The sequence below is a fragment of the Balaenoptera borealis genome, assembly GCF_965194805.1.
Source record: "Balaenoptera borealis genome assembly, chromosome: 11".
In the NCBI taxonomy this organism is placed as follows: domain Eukaryota; kingdom Metazoa; phylum Chordata; class Mammalia; order Artiodactyla; family Balaenopteridae; genus Balaenoptera; species Balaenoptera borealis.
The window spans coordinates 57,650,125-57,669,611 of NC_138868.1; the positions used below are offsets into that span (position 1 = coordinate 57,650,125).

Below are 19,487 nucleotides of genomic sequence, written 5' to 3' on the forward strand. Positions count from 1 at the left end.
CACACTCCCAACTCTTCAAAAGGAGGAGGTGATGGCCGGCTGGGGACAAGACCTTTGGGGGCAGACAATTTGCAGTCCTATCTGTGTCTGGGCTTTAGGCATGTGCAGTACATCATCTACAAGAGAGGGAACATAAGCACAGACACATAAAAGTATACAGTACAAGACAACGCATCCACTTGATAGCAAGGGCTACGTCTTTTTTTCCCACCTTGACTGATAGAAGGTTTAAAACATAATCAGATCCATCCAGTTTTTCAGAGGCTGAAACTTAGGAAACATAATGCAGCCCAGACATGTCATCATAAGATCTGGTAGAGCTCTACGGGGCAGGTGGCAAATAGAGCTGCTGATTGTTGAAAAAAAGCAAAACAAAACAAAAAAGCTTTTTGTGGTCTGTCTACCAAGAGAAGCTCACTCAATTCAGTCACCAAATCTTGCAGGATTTTGCAGGTTCCGTGACTCTCATGTCAACCCTTGAGCCCAACCACGTGTGACAACATTTTATAGAGTTGCTGTGTATGCCATTTGGTTGGTTCATATTAGAAATTCAGTAAGAGCAAGTGAGGCAGCAGGGATCCACGATCACGGTACAATCTCAGGGTAGCTTTTCCATCCACGTTTTGGTTTACCTAAAAATCTGGGCTTTGATTTGCCTTAAAATCGTCCCAACCAGTGTTTCCAATTCACCCTAGGGAGAGCCTTCCCTGACACCACTTACCACACAGCACTATAGCGATGATCATTCCTATCTCTGAACTAACCTTTTTTTAGTTCTGTTATCATATTTGCCCTGCTGCATTTGTAGTTATCTGTAGTTCTCTCCTGTATAAAAGCATATGGCACATTCTTGGGATACAGTACATTCTTGGAGTGGGCTTTGGAGTTCAACAGAATTGGGGTTTGCATCACACCATAGCCTCCTATTGGCTGTATGATCTTGGGTAGATTTCTTCCAGTTCCTCATTTATAAGTTGGGAACTCCTCCCCTTTTATAAAGTTATTATAAGGACTAAAGATACTATACTACACCCAAGCACACAGTATGCTTGAGGAAGCAGAATCCCAGGGTCAGTGCTTACCAAATGTTTATTAAATTGAATGAAACCACCCCACGAAGAACCCCATTCAAGATTTCCCTTCCTCTACAGTCCCAGTATTGGAAAGATTTTTGTCCGCCAGGCTGCATTTATTAAGCAATATACATTCATTTCCTCATCTTTTATTAACCAAAGACATCTTCTAATCTCCAATCAGAGCTTCTGATGAGTTTGAAATAACCAGTGCCATACCATGCTGAGTTGTTAGAATTTCAGACAAAGGTTAAGAAACATGATATGTTGTTCCAGGGTACTTGTTACAGCCTCTTCCTGAGTAGATCTGTCAAGCTTTATGAAATAAATAGTTCCCAAACTAAGTAAATTGTTCCATCACAAACTTCAGAGACCCTGGGCTAAGAACAGCACAGTCCCTCCCAGTCCTCATGCCTGTTTCTTCTCCCTTCCATCCAATCTCCAGGCCTCACCCTGGGCCTCTGGGGTTGCTCTGAATATTCATAACTTAACATTCAAAGGACCTAACAAGGTGCCAGACCCTTGGTAGGCGCACAATGACCACAAGGTTTCTGTGATGTACAGAAACTACTGGACACATGTTAATTTCCTTCCTCTTATTCATCAGCATCTTTTAACTTAAGTGGTCCCCGGGGGCGGCACAAAACCATCTCCTGGGTGCAAGAAAATTCTAGAAGTATTTATCTTTTATGTCACCCTTTTCTAATATCTATTTTGTATATGTTTTATAATGTGTGTAATGTATTTGTGCTCAAAATACATGTAATAAAACACACTGCTGTATCAATTCGGCATCTACAGAAGCAGGGCAGGTTGTATTAAAAGAATGGGCTCTGGAACCAGACCCTACATTTGAATTCTAGTTGCACTACTTGCTAGTTCCGTAGTAGTGACCTTGGGCAAGTTACTTCACCCTTTGTCACTCAATTTCCTCATCTATATAATGGAGATCAAAAAATAAAAAAGAATACCTACGTTACAGAGTTGCTCGGAGGATTAAAGGAGTTAAAACAAGTAAAGTCTTGAGAACAGCGTGGCAGCCAGTAAACACCTAATAAACTTTAGATGTTAGTATGCATAAATATGTATATATATAAAGTGACGGGCCCTACCTTTCTTTATCTTTTCTTTTATTATAAGAGCAGCGTGTGACCATAGAAGTATGGTGAACACTGTTTCATTCCATAGACACTTCCTAAACACCCACCGAGCAGGCTAGAAGGTGAGGGATATATAAACTGTGAGAGGCGCAGCCTCCAAGGAGCTGGTGGAAGGGGAGGGAGAGTGTCACATGCAGCTGTAAGCAAGGCAGAGGTGGGACCTGTCAGAACAGAAGATAGCCCAGTGTGAGGGGAGGATGGAGGTGGGGAGCTCACTTCAACTGGAGGAACCAAGGAAGGCTTTCTGGAGCCATAGAGGATTCCAGTGGGAAGAGATGAAGAGATGGGGAGAGGATTCCAGTGGGAAGAGATGAAGAGATGGGGTCTTGAGCATCCATGGCAGAGAGAGGAATACTCCGCCTCAGGCCCTCATCCTTCACCTGGTCTCAAGCAACCTGCCCACTATCACTTTACCTCTCAAGTCTCATGTGTTACCATTAACTTCTCACCAAGGATGCTGAAACTTGCTGGCCTGCCCTCATTTCCACACACTCACTGCTCTCTCTTCAGCTCAAGTTCACCGATTTGCACAACTTCAGGGCACCACTGGCATTGAATCTATCTGAATGGCACCCCCTGGAGCGCAGCTACAAAGTTTTGCCTCTGAGTTTTTGCACATGCTGTCCCTTTTGAGCGTTTCCTTTCCTGTTCCCCTTTCCTCATCACTACTACCCTGTGTGTCTCACTAGCCCCCACTCAGCCTCTGGGCTTAACCTCATGATCACCACCTCCAGGGAGTCTTCCATGATGCCTCAAGCCTGAGTTTGGGTTTGGCACCCCTCTGGGGGCTCCCGCGGCTCTCTGTACTTTCCCTGTTGCAACATTTTCCACACTGCAGTGTATACTTGTCTGTGGCCACCCACTAGCCTGATTGGCTTGTCCATTACCATATTCTCCAGTGCCCAGCACAGTGTCTGGTACATAGAAAGCACTATAAATATTTGTTAAATGAAGAAAGGATGGAAGGAAGGTAGGAGGGAAGAGGAGGACCTTGATTATAGCACAAAAGATCTATGTAAAGAGAGAAGTGGGAAATGAGTCTCTGAGTAGCAGGTTTAGGCCTTGAACACAAGGAAAAGGAAATCAGACCATAACTGGGGAGTTACGCAAGTTTTTAAAGCAGGAACGTGACAAGACCAGGGCTGTACTTTAGAAGGATCTGCTCTTGAAACTTAAGGCATCTGCTCAGCCACCCAGATCTCCTTTCTAATTGGCTCAGCTCAGCCAGGATGTTGAAAGTCCACATGATCTGGGCTTGCTTTCCAGGTGGGGCCCAGTTGCAGGTTCGTGTAGGCAAAAAAGGATGCCCCATGCCATGGGACTAGGAAATTGGGGTTTGGGGTTGCCTTTCCATGTATCCTGATCATCAGCTGAAGGGAACCTGGTATTCTAGAATTTTCCACTGTGTCAAAATGAGATGGGATGACTGGAATGTCTCACCTCAACAACCAAGGGGGCCACTGAAGGGTAGAGGGGAGACATGCAAGTTTCTTGAGAGGAGGTCTCTCTGAGCCTAGCTCGAGCTTATAGTAGATAAGGGTGGAGAAAGAAAAAAAAAAACAAAGTGAGAGAGTGCAGACTCCCCTGTGGTCAAGGGGTGGGGCTGGGGGAACAAACATTTGCAGAACCCCTTCTTGAGGCCAGGAACGGGGCCAGGTGTTTTACAAGATCTCTTCCTCACAAAAACAATGCACTGGAAAATCCACCCCCATTTCCGAGGCCAAGAAGTGGAGGCCTACGTTTGCCTGTGGTCACAGGACCTGGGTGAGAACCCACACTGCAATGCTGTGTCCACTGAGGGTGTGAATTAAATTTATCAGCCCTGGTTAGGAGTAGGGAGGAGGAGATTCCTGTCCATCAACTGAATCACAGCTGAAGTGGAAAGACTACGGGATTCCTGTTGAGCAAACCAGGGGCCAAAGCCCAGGTTCATCCTGGCTCTATGACCTTGGGTAAGTCACCTCACTTCTCTTAGTCTGTTTTCTCCTTTGAAAAATGATGTGTCAATAGCCACTGCAAAGAGCTTCTGAGGGGAGGCTGAGAGTATTCTTGCAAGGAGCCTGGGAGTCTCAAGGTGAGGGCTCAACCAACATGGATTCCCTCTGCCATCCCTCCAGCTGTAGGTCTTTGAGAGTAAGAACAGGATGATTTTGGGGAATAAACAATGACAGATCTGCAAGCCTGCCAATGACACCTTTATCAATATGCATCGCTTACTGACATCATATAAGAGGAAAAGCGTTAGGGAGATGGACAGGATATATGAAAGGAACACATGACAAGGGAGTCCTGAGATCTACAGAAAGAGCGATTTCAGTCCCTCATACCTTTGTGTGCATTGATGGTAGCTTTCCTTAGCGCCTGAGATGTAACCTATAACTAGGGCAAGCTGGTGCTCAAGGAAGAGCCTCTAGCATTCTGGATCCTGAGTTGTCTTTGGAATACACCGTGAGACTAAAGTGTGAAGGGCTAGCTGATGGACGAGTTTATTACTCTGTCAAAGAAAAGAAGACCATTAACAAAATGCACTTTTTTACACTTTTCTCAGCAGTCCTGAGAAATCCATCTAAACGCCCAAATGGAACTTTACTGATCTCCGTGAGACCCCATCTAGGCTCCAGTGGGGAAAGTCATGGCCTGCTCACACAGTGGGGAAGTGTGAGTCCTAGCTGTGAAACCAGAGCACGAGCTGTATGCTGCAGGGAGCCCCTGGGTCAGGGGAAGAGCCTGCTAATAACCTTCGAACCGGCAGCCCCGCGTTGTAGAAGCTTGTTATAAAATGCTTAGCATAGTGCCCAGTAAACGGCAATTACTCAGTAAGTGATACCTAGAAAATACCAAAACAAAACCTGTAGACCTAAACAGATAGCTCATCTCAATGGAATTGGAATGGAACCCTAAGCTGATGGATTCATCCTTGCCGTGAAGCCTGCCTGTGTTTCATCTCTTCAGTCTCCCTTCTAGAAATACTCTAGCCCCTCCACTTAAAACCAAACGCATGCGTTCTCTCCTCACGAGCCAACCTCACGTCTATTGCCTCTTAACAGGGCAGCCAGTTGCTCCACTGAATAAGGAAAACCTTATTCAGTTCTGAGCAGAGGATGGGGCATTAAGGGAAACTTGGATCTCCTTCCGATATGAAGGTCTGAGGCTGCTAGAGGACCAGGAACTCCACTGCAGGGATAGCATGTCCTGCTTTTGATGGCAGTGAGTGATGGTCATGCCTGTAGCTGAAACAGCCCAGCCTGCCCAACAGGGACCACAGCTGCTCATCTCTGTGTCCTGGCCTGGCTCAGAGTCTCAGCTTAGAAAAGGTTTGCAGAACCAGTTCCCACTGTTATTTTAAATGGATTGAAATCTACTGTGGCAAGCATCTCAAAGTGCTGGAAATCTGAAGCTAGAGCACTAGAGGGACAATTTGTTCTGCTGTGCCAGTGACGGCTCCAATTGACATCTGTTATCCTGCAACGATTAATCATAGTGCCCTGCCTTTACTCTAAAGAGGTCCTGATCTGGACAATTATACGGCCACCCCATTTGAGGGCAGTATAGATTCAGTTCCACATCAGAGGCTACAGTTTGCTGCAACAGACTAGGGGTCAAGAGATCTGGGTGCAGGTCAACAGTGTGCTGTGGGATCACGGGCAGGACCTCTGGCCTCTCTGGCCCTCACATTCCCACCTGGGGAGTTGGAGAAGAATACCCTAAGGTTCTTTTGTGGTCCAACATTCTACAAGATAGGCGTAACAGTAGTACATACCTCAAGGGGTTGTTTTGAGGATTAAAGGAGACTGGGGGAAAAATGCAGAATAAAAACAATTTCATTTATAATGAAAAGTTAGGTCCTTTCAGTACAGTAAATGCTCATAAGACATTTATAGACTAAATGAATTTGTATAAATGCATTCCTATACAGAAAATTGGCTGAAAAAAATCTTTAACGATGGTTATCACTGATATGGGCAATTTTTAATTTTTAAAATATGTCTTCAAAATTCTCTACAATGAGCATATATAGTTATCTTTATACTTTTAAAAATTATTTTTTAAAACTTCAGGAGAAAATGAAATAATAAATGTGACAATACCTGGCATCTAGTAGGTGCTAAAATAGATGTTGGTTTTAAATACAAACAAGATTCTATGCACTGAGATTGGTAATATAATTTGATATAGTTGATTTTTAAAATGGGAAAAGCTTTTAACTGAGCAACTCCACTTCTAGGAATTTACCCAAGAACACAATTATGACTTCTCAGAAGATTTATTTATAAGGGTATTCATCACAACACTGTTTGTAATAGTCAAAAGTAAAATTAAAAAAAAAAATGTTAAAAAAGAAAAACATCCTTTATGTTAAAAAGTGACTAATTATGTAAATTAAGGCATATCCGTAGAATGTTAATATGCAGACATTATAAGCCATGTTTGTAAAGAATGTTTAAGGACCTGGGAAATAGGATATTAAAAAAGCATGGGGCAAGACTGTATAAAAAATAACTGTGACATTTGTTTGAGTGTGTGTGTGTGTGTGTGTGTGTGTGTGTGTATGTGTGTGTGCAATTAACAAAAATGTTAATGCCTGTTACCTTAAGGGCAGTAGAATTATGAATAAATTTATTTTTTATTTTTTTTTATATTTTCTAATTCTTTCAAGAAACAAATGCGATAATAAGATTTTTTTTTAAAAAAGTTATTTTAAAAAGAAGAAAACACACACACAGAAAGAAGCAAAGACAGCAGCTTCTGCTTTGTGTCCCTCATGGGATGAGCCTGGCAGACCACAACCTCCTGGGTCCAAAGTCGCCTTCTTTTCCAGCCCATTAAATCTTTGTGGGTCTTACTCCCCAAGCAGGGCAGCTCCCACTAAGTCAACTCTCCTCTCCTCGACAGTGGTTATTTTCAGAAGCAGGTCTGGGGCCATCTGTCTCTGTGACTTATGTTGGGAAAATAGTCTCTGGAAAACAGGACACAGTAAATTTCTCAGGCTCAGCTCATTTGATCTCCAGCTCTCCTCCTCACAGGTTTCTCAGGGCCAGGTTTTTTTTTTCTGGTTTTGGTTTTTTTAAGCATTCACCAGGAAAGTAACTCTACTTTCACCTGCCCGCCTGGGGAAGCCCAGTGACTGGTGTACCTTCCACATCAACACTGAATAAAGAGTGACTTAGGTCTCTCTGGTCTTCACACAAGGATGACCTATCCGCTGCCCGCTAGCTTGTTTGATACAGGTATATTAAATGAGGACATTCACTGATTTTTTTGTAATAACAGCTTTTCTGAGATATAAATACATACCATGCAAGTCACCCATGTAAAATGTACGATTCAATGGCATTCAGTATATTCACAGAGTAGTGCAACCATCACAATAAATTTTAGAATATTTCCATTACCCCAAAAAGAAACCACACAGCCATTAACAGTCACTCCCCATTTCCTTCCAACCCTCTGCAGCCCTAGACAATCACTAATCTACTTTCTGTCTCTACAGATTTGCCTATTCTGGACATTTTATATAAATGGAATTATATAATATGTGCTCTTTTGTGACTGTCTTCTTTTACTGAATATAATGTTTTCAAGGTTCATCTATGTTGTAACACAGATCAGGATTACATTTCATTTTATTGCTGAATGACATTGCATGGTACAGATGTACCGTATTTTATTTATCCGCTCTTCAGTTGATGGAAACTTGGGTTGTTTCTACTTTTTGGCTCTTCCAAATAATACTGCTACAAACATTTGCGTACAAGTTTTTGTGTGGACATACGCTTTCATTTCTCTCAGTATACGGCTAAGAGTCGAATTGCTGGATTGTACGGTAACTGTGTTCAACTTCTTGAGGAACTACTGGATCATCTTCCAAAGTGGCTGCACCATTTTACGTTCCCATCAGCCGTGTTTGAGGGTTCCAATTTCTCCATATCCTTGCCAGTACTTGTTATTGTCTGTCCTTTTTTGATTACAGCCAGCCTAGTGGGTGTGGAGTGGCATCTCTTTGTGGTTTTTGAGTTGCATTTCCTAATGGCTAATGATGTTGAGCATCTTCTCATGTGCTTATTGGCCATTTGTATGTCTTCTTTGGAGAAATGTCTATTCAGATCACTTGCCCGTGTGTAAATTGAGTTATTTGTCTTTTTTTACTATTGAGTGGCAGGCATTGATTTTTTCATCAAATATTTGTTTTGTGCCTACCTTGTGCCAGGCACTGTTGTAAGCATCACTGATAGGCAAGGAAGACAGAGCCTTGCCCTCAGAAGCATACATTCTAGTGGAGGAGAAAATCAGTACACAAGTAAGCAAATAACTATGCAGAGCAAGATCAGGTGATGATAGATGCTATGAAGAAAAGTTTAATGCAATAAGAGGTTAGGCGTGATGGGGTGGGTGTGTTGTTTTAAGTAAGGTGGTCAGGGAAGGCCTCTCTGAGGAGGTGACATTTAAGCAGAGACCTGAAGTAAGTAAATGAGTGAGCCACACAAACATCTGGGGGAAGAGGTTTCCAGACAGAGTGCCCAGCAACTGCAAAGTCCGGGCAGTAGAAGCAAGTTCATTTGAGAGACAGCATGGAAGCTAGTACAGCTGGAGGAGTGTAAGGAGGAGAGTGCTGAGAAATGAACCTTGAGAGGTGGCCAGGGGGCCAGATTACAGATGTACATATTGCAAACCAAAGGCCACTAGGCATACGTGTTCTTATTAGTGAGTTCCCTGAGGGCAGGGACTGGTTTTATTTATCTCCATATGTTCACAGCCCACACAATGATTTCATATATAGTGGGTACCCAGTACATACTGGAATCTATTTTAACTTATTGAGCTACTAATAAAACAATGCCCACATGTGAATCGTACTTACTCTAGAGTTTACAGAAAATGTTCACATCCATGATCTTATTTGATCCTTACCATATCCAAGTGAGGTAATGACCATCACCCCCATTTTACAGATAGAAAAACTGAGTCTAGGAGAGGCGATAGGACTAGTGCAGGGACGTACAACTGGTAAGGGGCTAAGTGGGACTCCGACCCAGGGGAGGGGCAGCAGTAAGATCTGAATTTAAAACTGGTTACTGTGGTTTCAGGTAGGTTGCTTCCTCTTTTAGAGCTCTGGGATCTTCAGGATCTGGGCCTACCTTCTAGGGGTCCTGTGAAGAGTATATAATAAAAGCATGCATGTCTGGGGCCTACCATGGGTCTGGCATACAGTAAGTGCTCAACAGTGGCAGTCTTCCCCAGCTTCCCTTTATTACCAGCCCTAGCTATACACTCAGGCAGGCTCTTCATGTGAGGCCTTGACTGGGTACTGGAGACAGAGAGCTAAGACCAGTCCTTCCCCTAGAGGGGAGCCCAGTCTCATGGGTGAAGGAAACAAATGCATTATTTAATGTGAGAGACAGGGATGCCGGTGGAGGCGGGGGTGAGCGGTGAGGGAGGTGCTGAGGGGCAGGGCAGGGGAAATGGGAGACCCATGGAGCTCTGATTATCAGCTGCCACCCCAGATTTCTCCCAGGTGCTGTTAACCTTTTCCAAGAGCTGCCTCCAAAGGGATTTAAGATGGTCCACCCAGGCCGCTGGAGGCTCAAATCAGCCTGACGGAGAGGCCACCTTCTGTGGGATGTTGGGGAGAGGGAAGGCACAGGGCAAACTGGATTATCTCTGTCTGTCAAAATCTGCTGGCAAACATGATCAAGGAGCCACTGAAATTTATGCTGGGCCTCGAACAATCTGTGGTCACAGAGCGCTCTGTTGAATGGGAAGCCTTCAGTTTGCATTTTTGCAGTGAGATTTGATTAAGAAAGTGCCTCCCAACAGCTGTTCCCAAAATCACTGGGTTAAAAAAAACACACACACACACACACGCACACATACATATATATATAATATATAGTTCCCTCTCCCAGATTCAACTTACACAGCTGCAAAATTCCAGGCCCTAAGACACAGGAAGAGCACAACCTGATTGCCAAGCCCCGCTTCTACTCAGACATTGCAGGAAGGGTGGAGGTATTGAAGAGGCAAGAGATAGGGAGCTGGGGAGAAAAAAGGGCCAAGTTGCTGGAAGGAGGGGAGGGCACTGATATTAACTGGGCACCTACTGTGTGTGCAGCATTGTGGAAGCTTTATATATACATCATCTTACCCAACCCTCACACCCCCTGTGAAGGTGTTAGGCTCTCTCCAGCTGACAGATGCAGAATCTGAGGTTCAAAGAGAGACTGTTCAAGGTCACCCAGCTGGTGGGCACAAGGCTGGGTTCTGGGTCTTGTTCTGTTAGACTCTAAGCCCATATGAATAAGAGTGATAAACAAGAACATGCACTTGTAAATTCAAGGGTTTACTTCCTTGATCTCTCATCAGCCATGGGAACAGGACTATACGTTTAAAGAAGTTAAACAATTTTCTCAAAGCCCCAGGGCTAGTGAGTGTGGAGCTGGGATTCCAACTCAGCCCAGCCACCTGAGCCCTAGTTCTTCCTAGAAACTCACTCTGTCTTTCAGTCTTAGACGAGGGTCAAGGATTAGTGTAATCAATGAACTGGGCAAAGATTAACCAGGAAAAAAAAAAAAAACTCCATATAAAATAAAGCCAGAATTGTATATGTACCATTTGTGTAGTTTTCCAAATATCCGTTATATTTCAACAAAAGGTTTTAAAAAATACCAGAAGGCCCTGTGGTGTGAATGTAAGCATACAGTGAGAGAATTTTCCTTAAATAGTTTCCTCCCATAAATGCCCTGATTCTAAACAGCTTTCCTGGAGCTTACTCACTGTGCCAAAGCCTCCTTCCCATCAGGTTTCCACAGAACTTTTTGAAACTTTTTTGGGAAAGCACAAATGTAGTAAAGGCCAAGCTTTCCAGAAAGTTCTCTACTCCCACTCCAGGGAATCGTGAAAAATCAAGGAAAGCAGTCAGGGGGAGACAGTGCACAAGTAAAGAGATGGTTGCCTAAACCTGCTCCCAAGCGGCTGGGTCTCCCAAAGACTGAATTTCCCCAGAGAGAGGCTCTCAAAGCCAGAGACCCTGTAGGAGGTTTTGGACAAAAACTGGAAGAAAAACGGGGTTGTTTTTTTTTTTTGGGCTGTGTTGGGTCTTTGTTGCTGCGTGTGGGCTTTCTCTAGTTGCAGAGAGCTGGGGCTACTCTTCCTTGCGGTGCGTGGGCTTCTCATTGCGGTGGCTTCTCTTGTTGCAGAGCACGGGTTCTACAGGCGTGGGCTTCAGTAGTCGTGGCACACGGGCTTAGTTGCTCCGCGGCACGTGGGATCTTCCAGGACCACGGCTCGAACCCGTGTCCCCTGCATCGGCAGGCGGATTCTTAACCACTGCGCCACCAGGGAAGTCCCAAAACGGGGTTGTTTTTTATCCCAAACTATACTCTGTACAGAAAGGAGCTTGTGAGATGGTAAGGGAAGGGAAAGGAATAAACATCTACCAAATGCTGTCTGTGTGTTGAGTGCTGCGCCAAGCACTTTACACACGTTTCCGATATACCCTTCAGAGCAAGTGTCACTCACTCACTCCCTCCACAAATCACTGAGGTCCCCCACCCCCATGTCAAGTTCTCCGCTAGGAGCTGGGGACACCAAGAGAAACAGAATCATGTGAAGTGCCTGTCTTGGGTAGCTGCAAGTTTCCTTGGGCTGCTGTAACCAAGTGCCACAAACTGAGTATCTTTAAACAACAGAAATTTATGGCTTCACAGTCCTAGAGGCGAGAAGTCCAAAATCAAAGTGTTGGCAGAGTCGTGCTCCCCTGAGACCTGAAGAGGAATCATTCTCTGCCTCTTCCTAGCTTCTCGTGGTTTGCTGGCCATCTTGCTGTTGCTTGGCTTGCAGCTGGGTCACGCCAACCTCTGCCTTCGATGTCACAGGACCTTCTCCCTCCACCTGTCTCTGTCCTCACATGGCTGCCTTCTTAGCAGGACACCAGTGATACTGGATTAGGAGCCCACTCTACTCCGGTATGACCTCATCTTGACTAATTACATCTGCAATGACCACTATTTCCAAATAAGGTCACATTCTGAGGTACTAGGGGTCAGGACTCGAACATATCTTTTTTTTTTTTTTTTGGAGGGGGTGCAATTCAACTCATAACACTGTCCTTGTAGAGCTTATACTATAGAAGCTTTGTTTTGAAGATGAATAAGGTGAGGCACAGAGAGGCCAAGTGACGTACTCAAGATCTATAGGTGGTAAATCCCAAGTCCAGGTCTGAGTCCAGAGCCCATACTCTGTCTACCATATCACCCTGTCCTGCCAGCATGGGGCTTCCTCAGCTGGTGGTCATTTTTATCAAAGGAGATTTTGCATACATCATCGCATTTTGTCCTTGTGACACCTCTACGAGGTAGGTACTATTATTCCCATTTTACTGACAAAGGAAAGGAGCTCCAGAAAGACTGGAGTCACTCAGCTTGCAAGAGGAGGAGCAGGATTGAACCCAAGCAGGTTAGACCCTGTACCCAGGCTCTTGCTGCAGCCACACCAAGATCAATGGCCCCATGGTGGGGGACTGGACACCAGAAATGGAGTGAGAAATCAACACAACTAGCTAATGGAAAGCCCTATCTCCAAGGCTGCCCCGGGGAAGGATAGGCACCCTGATGGAGGGCACTGGATTGGAAAAGAAAGAGGTTGGCTGGGTTTGTTTCTTTTAACCAAAGAGGCTCATCTGGAGAGGGAAGAATTTGTATTTTGGAAGCTAAAGACGTTCAACATTTTGAGCCCAGGAGTTCAGATCTCCCCTTACTCCTTGGCGAGCAGAGTCGGATCCCTGCTGGCAAATGGGATTTCTTGCTTACTGGAGAGGAGGGCCCTGGGCAACGCTTGAGTATAAATCTTCTTGGGTGTTTCTTGGGCAGGCACACATGGACTGCATTTGCCTCAGATTTCACATGGTGTGGGGAAATGAGAGGAGAGAGAGGTGCCTGCAGGGTAGGGAAGCTATTGAGAATGTTCCTACATGCCAAGTCCACAGAGTCCAGTGGTCTGTGAGGCTGGGGGATGGGTTCTGTGTAATTTGTCACAGGTCCCTGGGCTCGTCCGGGGAGGAGAGTGCCACCCTCTTGGGGAAGAAGGCCAAGCATCCTTCCGGAGTGTCCTGACAACTAGATCCTGCCCCAGTTCTCAGCAACCCCAGGGGACTCCAACCAGCACCCCCGTGGAGCTGGGGAGGGGAATCAGATTGGGTTCTATCTGCCTTTGAGAAGTTTCCAGTTCAGTGGCCGAGCAAACCCTGAATGGGCAATTATCCCTCAGTGCTGGGAGAGTGGGAACATAGAGAGCAGGGCCTTGATTAATGGAGCACGGGGCACAGTGGCACCTTCCTGCAGGAAGCGATGTTTAAGCAGAAGCCTAAAGGGGAACTAGGAGTTGGCCAGAGGAAGGCGGCATTGTGGGTGTGCGCTTGTGTGTGGTGTGTGCGTGTGTGTGTGTGTGTGTGTGTGTGTGTGTGTGGAGGGCTGGTTTCAGTGTCCTAGGCAGAGAGAAATGCATGTGCGGGGGCCCAAGGTAGGGAACTGCAAGTATTAACGGCGGGTATGTGTGGAGGAGAGGTGGGGAAGTGGTAGAGAGAGGAATGAGAGAGAGAAGCAGGGTTCCGGTGCTATAGAGGCCTCTGGTAGACTCCAGGGCCGGCCCCTACTCCCTGGGTTCTCAGCCCAGCAGTGGTGAGCAACTAGGCTGGGCCACCTGAATTAAGTCGCCCAACTTCTCTGGGTCTCTAGCTGAAAATTCCCATGGTTACACAGGTGGCCTTCTAAGCTCTCGTAGAGCCCCAATAATACAAACTAGCCAGGCTGACTTACGTGATTCCGCTTCATCCTCATATCCGCTCTCTGAGTTTCTCTTTATTACCCCCATTTAGCAGAGGGGAGCAGAGAAGTTCAAAGAAGGTTAAGTGACTACATTCTGTAAGTCTATGATTTTCTGAAAGAAACTGCCCTCAGGCTTTCTGCCTGAATAACTGAGTCTTTCGTTCTCAGAGGAATTTTATGCAGGAGAGAGATAACTTGTTAATAACACCAGTGATAACAATAGCTACCACTGCTTGGGAACTTTCCCTTTGCCAGATATCATAGCAAGCTGTGTATAGACATGCATCCATTTTAATCCTCACTACAAGCTTACCCTCATTAGAGACGAGGAGACTCGGCCTTACAGTGGTCAATCCAGTTGGCCAAGGTCACTGGGCTGACTGGGAATGGGAGAGCCAGGAGGTGGCCCCAGGTGGCCAACTCCAGCCACAGCCTGAGCTCCTAATCACTCCTCTTAAAAGGAGCAAAGTCTTCTAGCCCAACCTGTGGGTTTATACATGAGGAAACCGAGGCCTGGAGAGGTGACAGGATGAGCCCAAGGTCCATAATAAGGTGCGGCAGAGGTGGTTTTGTGACAGTAACAGGAATGAGAGGCAGCCTAACACAGAGGTTGGAAAGTGGACTCTGAAGCCAACTGTCTGAGTTCGAATCCCAGTTCTGCCACTTAGTAGCAGTAGAAGCCTGGGCATGATCTTAAGTTCCCCGAGGTTCAGTTTCTTTCTCTGTAGAATACGGATGATGACATACCTACCTCACAGGGTCGTGTGGGGATTAAAGAGCTGGGTCATGAAACCACCTGGCATAACGTAAGCTCTCCATCAGCACCTGCTGTTGTCATTGATTCACAACCTGCTCTGTGCTTGATGCACTTTATCTGTAATTCTCACAGCAACTGTAGAAAGGGGTTATCATCCCCATGGTACAGATGGGGGAACAAGTCTAGAGATATTAAATGACATGCCCAGGGCTTCCCTGGTGGCGCAGTGGTTGAGAATCTGCCTGCCAATGCAGGGGACACGGGTTCGAGCCCTGGTCTGGGAAGATCCCACATGCCGCGGAGCAACTAGGCCCGTGAGCCACAACTACTGAGCCTGCGCGTCTGGAGCCTGTGCTCCGCAACAAGAGAGGCCCGCGCACCGCGATGAAGAGTGGCCCCCACTTGCCGCAACTAGAGAAAGCCCACGCACAGAAATGAAGACCCAACACAGCCAAAAATAAATAAATAAATAAATAAATAAAATTAAAAAAAAAAAATAACATGCCCGACCTTACACGGCACGGAAGCTGTAGACGCTGGGTTGGAAGCCACGTCTGTCTGACGCCCAAGTCCATGTCATATCCCATAGTAACACCTCCCCATGCACCCAGCCTTGCCAAGAGCACTGGCATCCATCACCTCATCACTACGAAGTATGGCCTATTTTCAAATGCTGATAATTGTCATATCTCTATGGCAGTTGTGTACGCGCGCGCGCGTGTGTGTGTGAGGTTTTGATGAACAAGAAAGCACAACCACAAGCAGGATGGATGGTTCCATCCAAGTACCACCTATTATCCTACAATAGAATTAAAATTATTCTACAAGGATAACAGCAATTCACCCTGCGTGCAGAGTCTTCTAGGGCTCAGAAAACTCTTTCACATCTATTATCTCATGGCATCCCCCATAATCGCCCTGGAGGGAGGGGAGTAGAGTTTTTGTATTATTTTCCATTTGTAGCAGCCACTCTTGGGTGCCTACCAACATCAATGGCCCTTGCTAACAGAATCCTGACTTGTTCAGCTAGCCATGCCTTCGAGATGTGTCAGGTCATGGATCCCGACTTTTATAAATCGCAACAGTCCTGTTCCTCTTGGGGGGATGTGAACCACTGTCCAATCAGATAGGAGGAGAGGTCTCTGGGTGCCCCGGACATTGTGCCATCTGGACACAATCCCTGAGGCTGCCGTAGCTGAAGCCAAGAAGGTACATCTGAGCTCTGACGAGCAGGCCTGGAGTCGCACCACCTCTGGACTCCTTGCTAAGTGAGATAATAAATGTTGAAGTTAACAGTGATCGTTCAAGCCAGTTTGAGGTGGGGTTTTGTATAAGGCATCCTCAGATTTCCTACTTCACTGTAGACAGGTCTTCATAAACATTCATTCCTCCTACTTGTGCTTTTCCCTCTTAGCCATGCCCTGTGCTAAGCACTCGATGAACTTCACTTAATCCTCACAATAACTCCGAGCGGTAGGTGTTACGTTTCCATGTTACAGTTGGCCTGGTCACAGCTCAGGCAGCTAGTCTGAGGTCTCCCAAGTCCCAAAGCCCATACTCTTCCAGGACGCTGCTCTGCTACTCTCACCGGATGGCCCGCAAACGGTAGCTCAGTTCCCTCTCACCGACGACAAGCAGCTCCTGCAGGCTCTGTCCCTGGGCCAGGACTCGCCAAAGGGAAGGCTGAAGGACCCTCTTCCCAAGAAGCTGGGGAAGGCGGCTGCATGATGGTTCTGCTGCTGCTTCCTCAGCTAGTAAGTAGGATGATAATACCCGCCCTGCAGACAGGTTGAGGGGCTGGGAGTAGGGGGGTGCCCTCGGTCTCCCTCCAAGGACACGCCACTTTCCTTAATGGACAATAATCCCTGGATCCCCCGTTTGGCAAGTACTGCATGCCAGACATTGGGAACCAGTAGCAAGCAAACAGGGCCACCCCTGCTCTCTTGAATTTCTCATCTAATGAGGCAAACATGCTTGGAGGCCTCGTCTCATGTTGGCCCCAGGCCCTCTGAGGGCTGTAGCCTCTTCTGAAAACTGGTGGTTAGAGTTGCCCTCTTCTCAGGGATGACGCCAGAGTCCAACGTCCCACCCCCTGGGCTCCCGTTTCCTGTCTGCTTCTGTGATGGACAAGTGATGACGCCCCTGCTGCAAGCCTTGACCTCCTCTCAGAGGGTCCCCTGCCGCCAGACCAGGCAAGAGTCACTGTGCCTCAGGTGGGCAAGCTGGATGCTGTCCCTCCAGCCCTCCTCACACCCTCCCTGGGCCTACCGCCGTGGGACGCTTTCACACTCCCTGGGGACCTGCCTCTCCTGGCTGACAGTGTCCCACCCAGCTGCAACGCCCAACAATCCAGCCAGGCCCTGGCTAATGCACTTCCCTCGGAGGGGCTTATCCAAAGGCCGACAGATGGCTCTCCATGTCAGAAATTATTTCCTGATGCCCAGCTGAGGCATCCCAGGCCCTGCATCACCTGCTGGTGGTAAGTCCCTGCTTTTCCCGCTCTTCGGAATCTCTGCTAATGCTACACGTCGTCAGCTAAACTGCCCTCCTCCGTGCTTCTGTTTTGCTCTTTTTTACATCTGCTGTCTGTTCAACAACACATTACTGATGCCTACTGTGTGCCAGGCCCTGTTCCAGGCACTGGGGGCACAGATGGACGGCACGGCTCTGCCTGCAGGGAGTTCACAGTCTAACTGGGGATGCTGACGAGCAATGTGTATATGCTGGAGACCTAGGGCCTCCTAAAGGTGGGGAGAGGCCTGGCCTGCCTTGTTCCGAGCCTGGCAAAGGGGAGGCATTCCACTCACAGATTGTTTCTTGAGCCAAGAGATGAATCAGGATAAAAGGCAAGCTCTGCTCAGCCTCTGGAGTTGGCCGGCCTCTGATCACAGTGGGGGTGGTAGAGTGAGGGGAGTGGGATGGTTTGGATTAGCTAGGGGTTGGGGGAGTGGGGGAGGGGATGGGGTGGCAGCTGAGGGCAGGGAGTCAGGGGCCCTGGCTTTCAGGCTCAGCCTGTCACTAACTTTCTCTACCTCTGAGCAAACTGCCAGCCTAACCAGAACTTGGTTTTCTCAGTTATAAAGTGGGAGGCCTCAGGGAATGTTCTAGAAGAAGTGGCTGGTCATCCGTCAGGGATCATGGGGAAGGGATTCCAGCAATGGGAAGGAGAGAAGAAGTGGGCCAGGACAAAGTCCCCAGGCCCTCCTGACTCTGGATTCTCTGCACCGCTCTGGGCCTCAGGTTTCTCATCTAGGGGATCGGGCTTCGGAATCAGATGGATTTAAGTTCAGCCCCATCTCTGCCTCTTGCTTTGCGATCTCTAATAAGTTACTTCATCTCCCTGAGACTTAATTTCCTCAGGTGCAAAATGGGGATTTGCAACATCTGCCTTGTTATACTGGTATGAGGCTTAGAATATTATAAATGACGCCTGGCACAGTATTTGGCACAGAGTAAATATCAAGTAAATGTTAATTCCTCCTCCTCTGAGGGGCGAGAGGCCCTTGAGAGTACTTCAAAAGGAAAATTCTGGTGACACAGTTTCTCACCTGACTTGTTAGTGGGATGAGGGGTGCAGATTGCATCTGTCTCTTAGGATCAGAGTCTCCTGGCTGGACTGGACCTTGAAAATCAACACCTGTCCACCCACTTCCTGTATCTGCCCTCCCAGATCCAACGCCTGAATCTCCTCCAAGACAAGGTTGCTGCTGACATACCTCCCGGAACAAGGAACTCACTACTCACTCCAGAGGCAGGCTGTTCTCGTCTGATTCAGCTCTGACTGCCATAAAATTCTTCCTTCTAATGAGGCAAAAGAGTGCTGCTGCTGGTTCTACTACTATCACTAATCATAACTAACACAGGCATAATTCAGAGAGATTGTGGGTTCAGTTCCAGACCAAGGCAATAAAGTGAATATCGCAATAAAGCGAGTCACACGAATTTTTTGGTTTCCCAGTGCATATAAAAGTTATGTTTACACTACACTATAATCCATTAAGTGTGCGATAGCATTATATCTAAAAAATGCACATACCTTAATTAAAAAATACTTTATTGCTGAAAAATCCTAACCGACCTCTCAGCCTTCAGCCAGTCGTAATCTTTTTGCAATAGTAACATCAAAGATCACGGATCACAGATCACCATAACAAATATAATAATGAAAAAGTCTGAAATATTGAGGAATTACCAAAACATGACACAGAGACACAAAGTGAGCAAACGCTGCTGGAAAAGTGGCGCCGAAAGACCTGCTCGATGCAGGGTCACCACAAACCTTCAATCTGTGAAAAACACAACTGTGAAGCGCAATAAAACAAAGTGCAACAAAAAGGTACGCCTGTAACGGCAAAGTGATTAAGAACACAGACTCTAGAGCTCCTAGCCATTTAAAATTTTAAATTAAAAAAACTTTAGTTTTAATTAATTAAAATTAAACAAAAAATCCAGCTCCTCAGTCACAGGAGCCACATTTTGAACGTTTAATAGCCCCACTAAACATCTCTGCTCTAGGGCCAGTCAGGGATAGGGTCCCGGCTCTGCTACTGACTAGCCTTGTGATCTTACTCAAGTTCCTTAGCTTCTTTATGCCTCAGTTTCCTCATCTGTAAAATGAGATAAAAACGGGATAAGAATGGTGCTTGCTTCACAGGGCTTCTGTGAGAATTAAATGAAT

At 46.5% G+C, this 19,487-nt stretch overlaps 1 protein-coding gene across 1 annotated transcript in view; it reads right to left on the minus strand.

Moving 5' to 3' along the window:
* Window positions 1–19,487, minus strand: part of TENM4 (teneurin transmembrane protein 4) — a 756,454-nt gene that overhangs the window by 306,250 nt on the left and 430,717 nt on the right. The window lies entirely within an intron of this gene.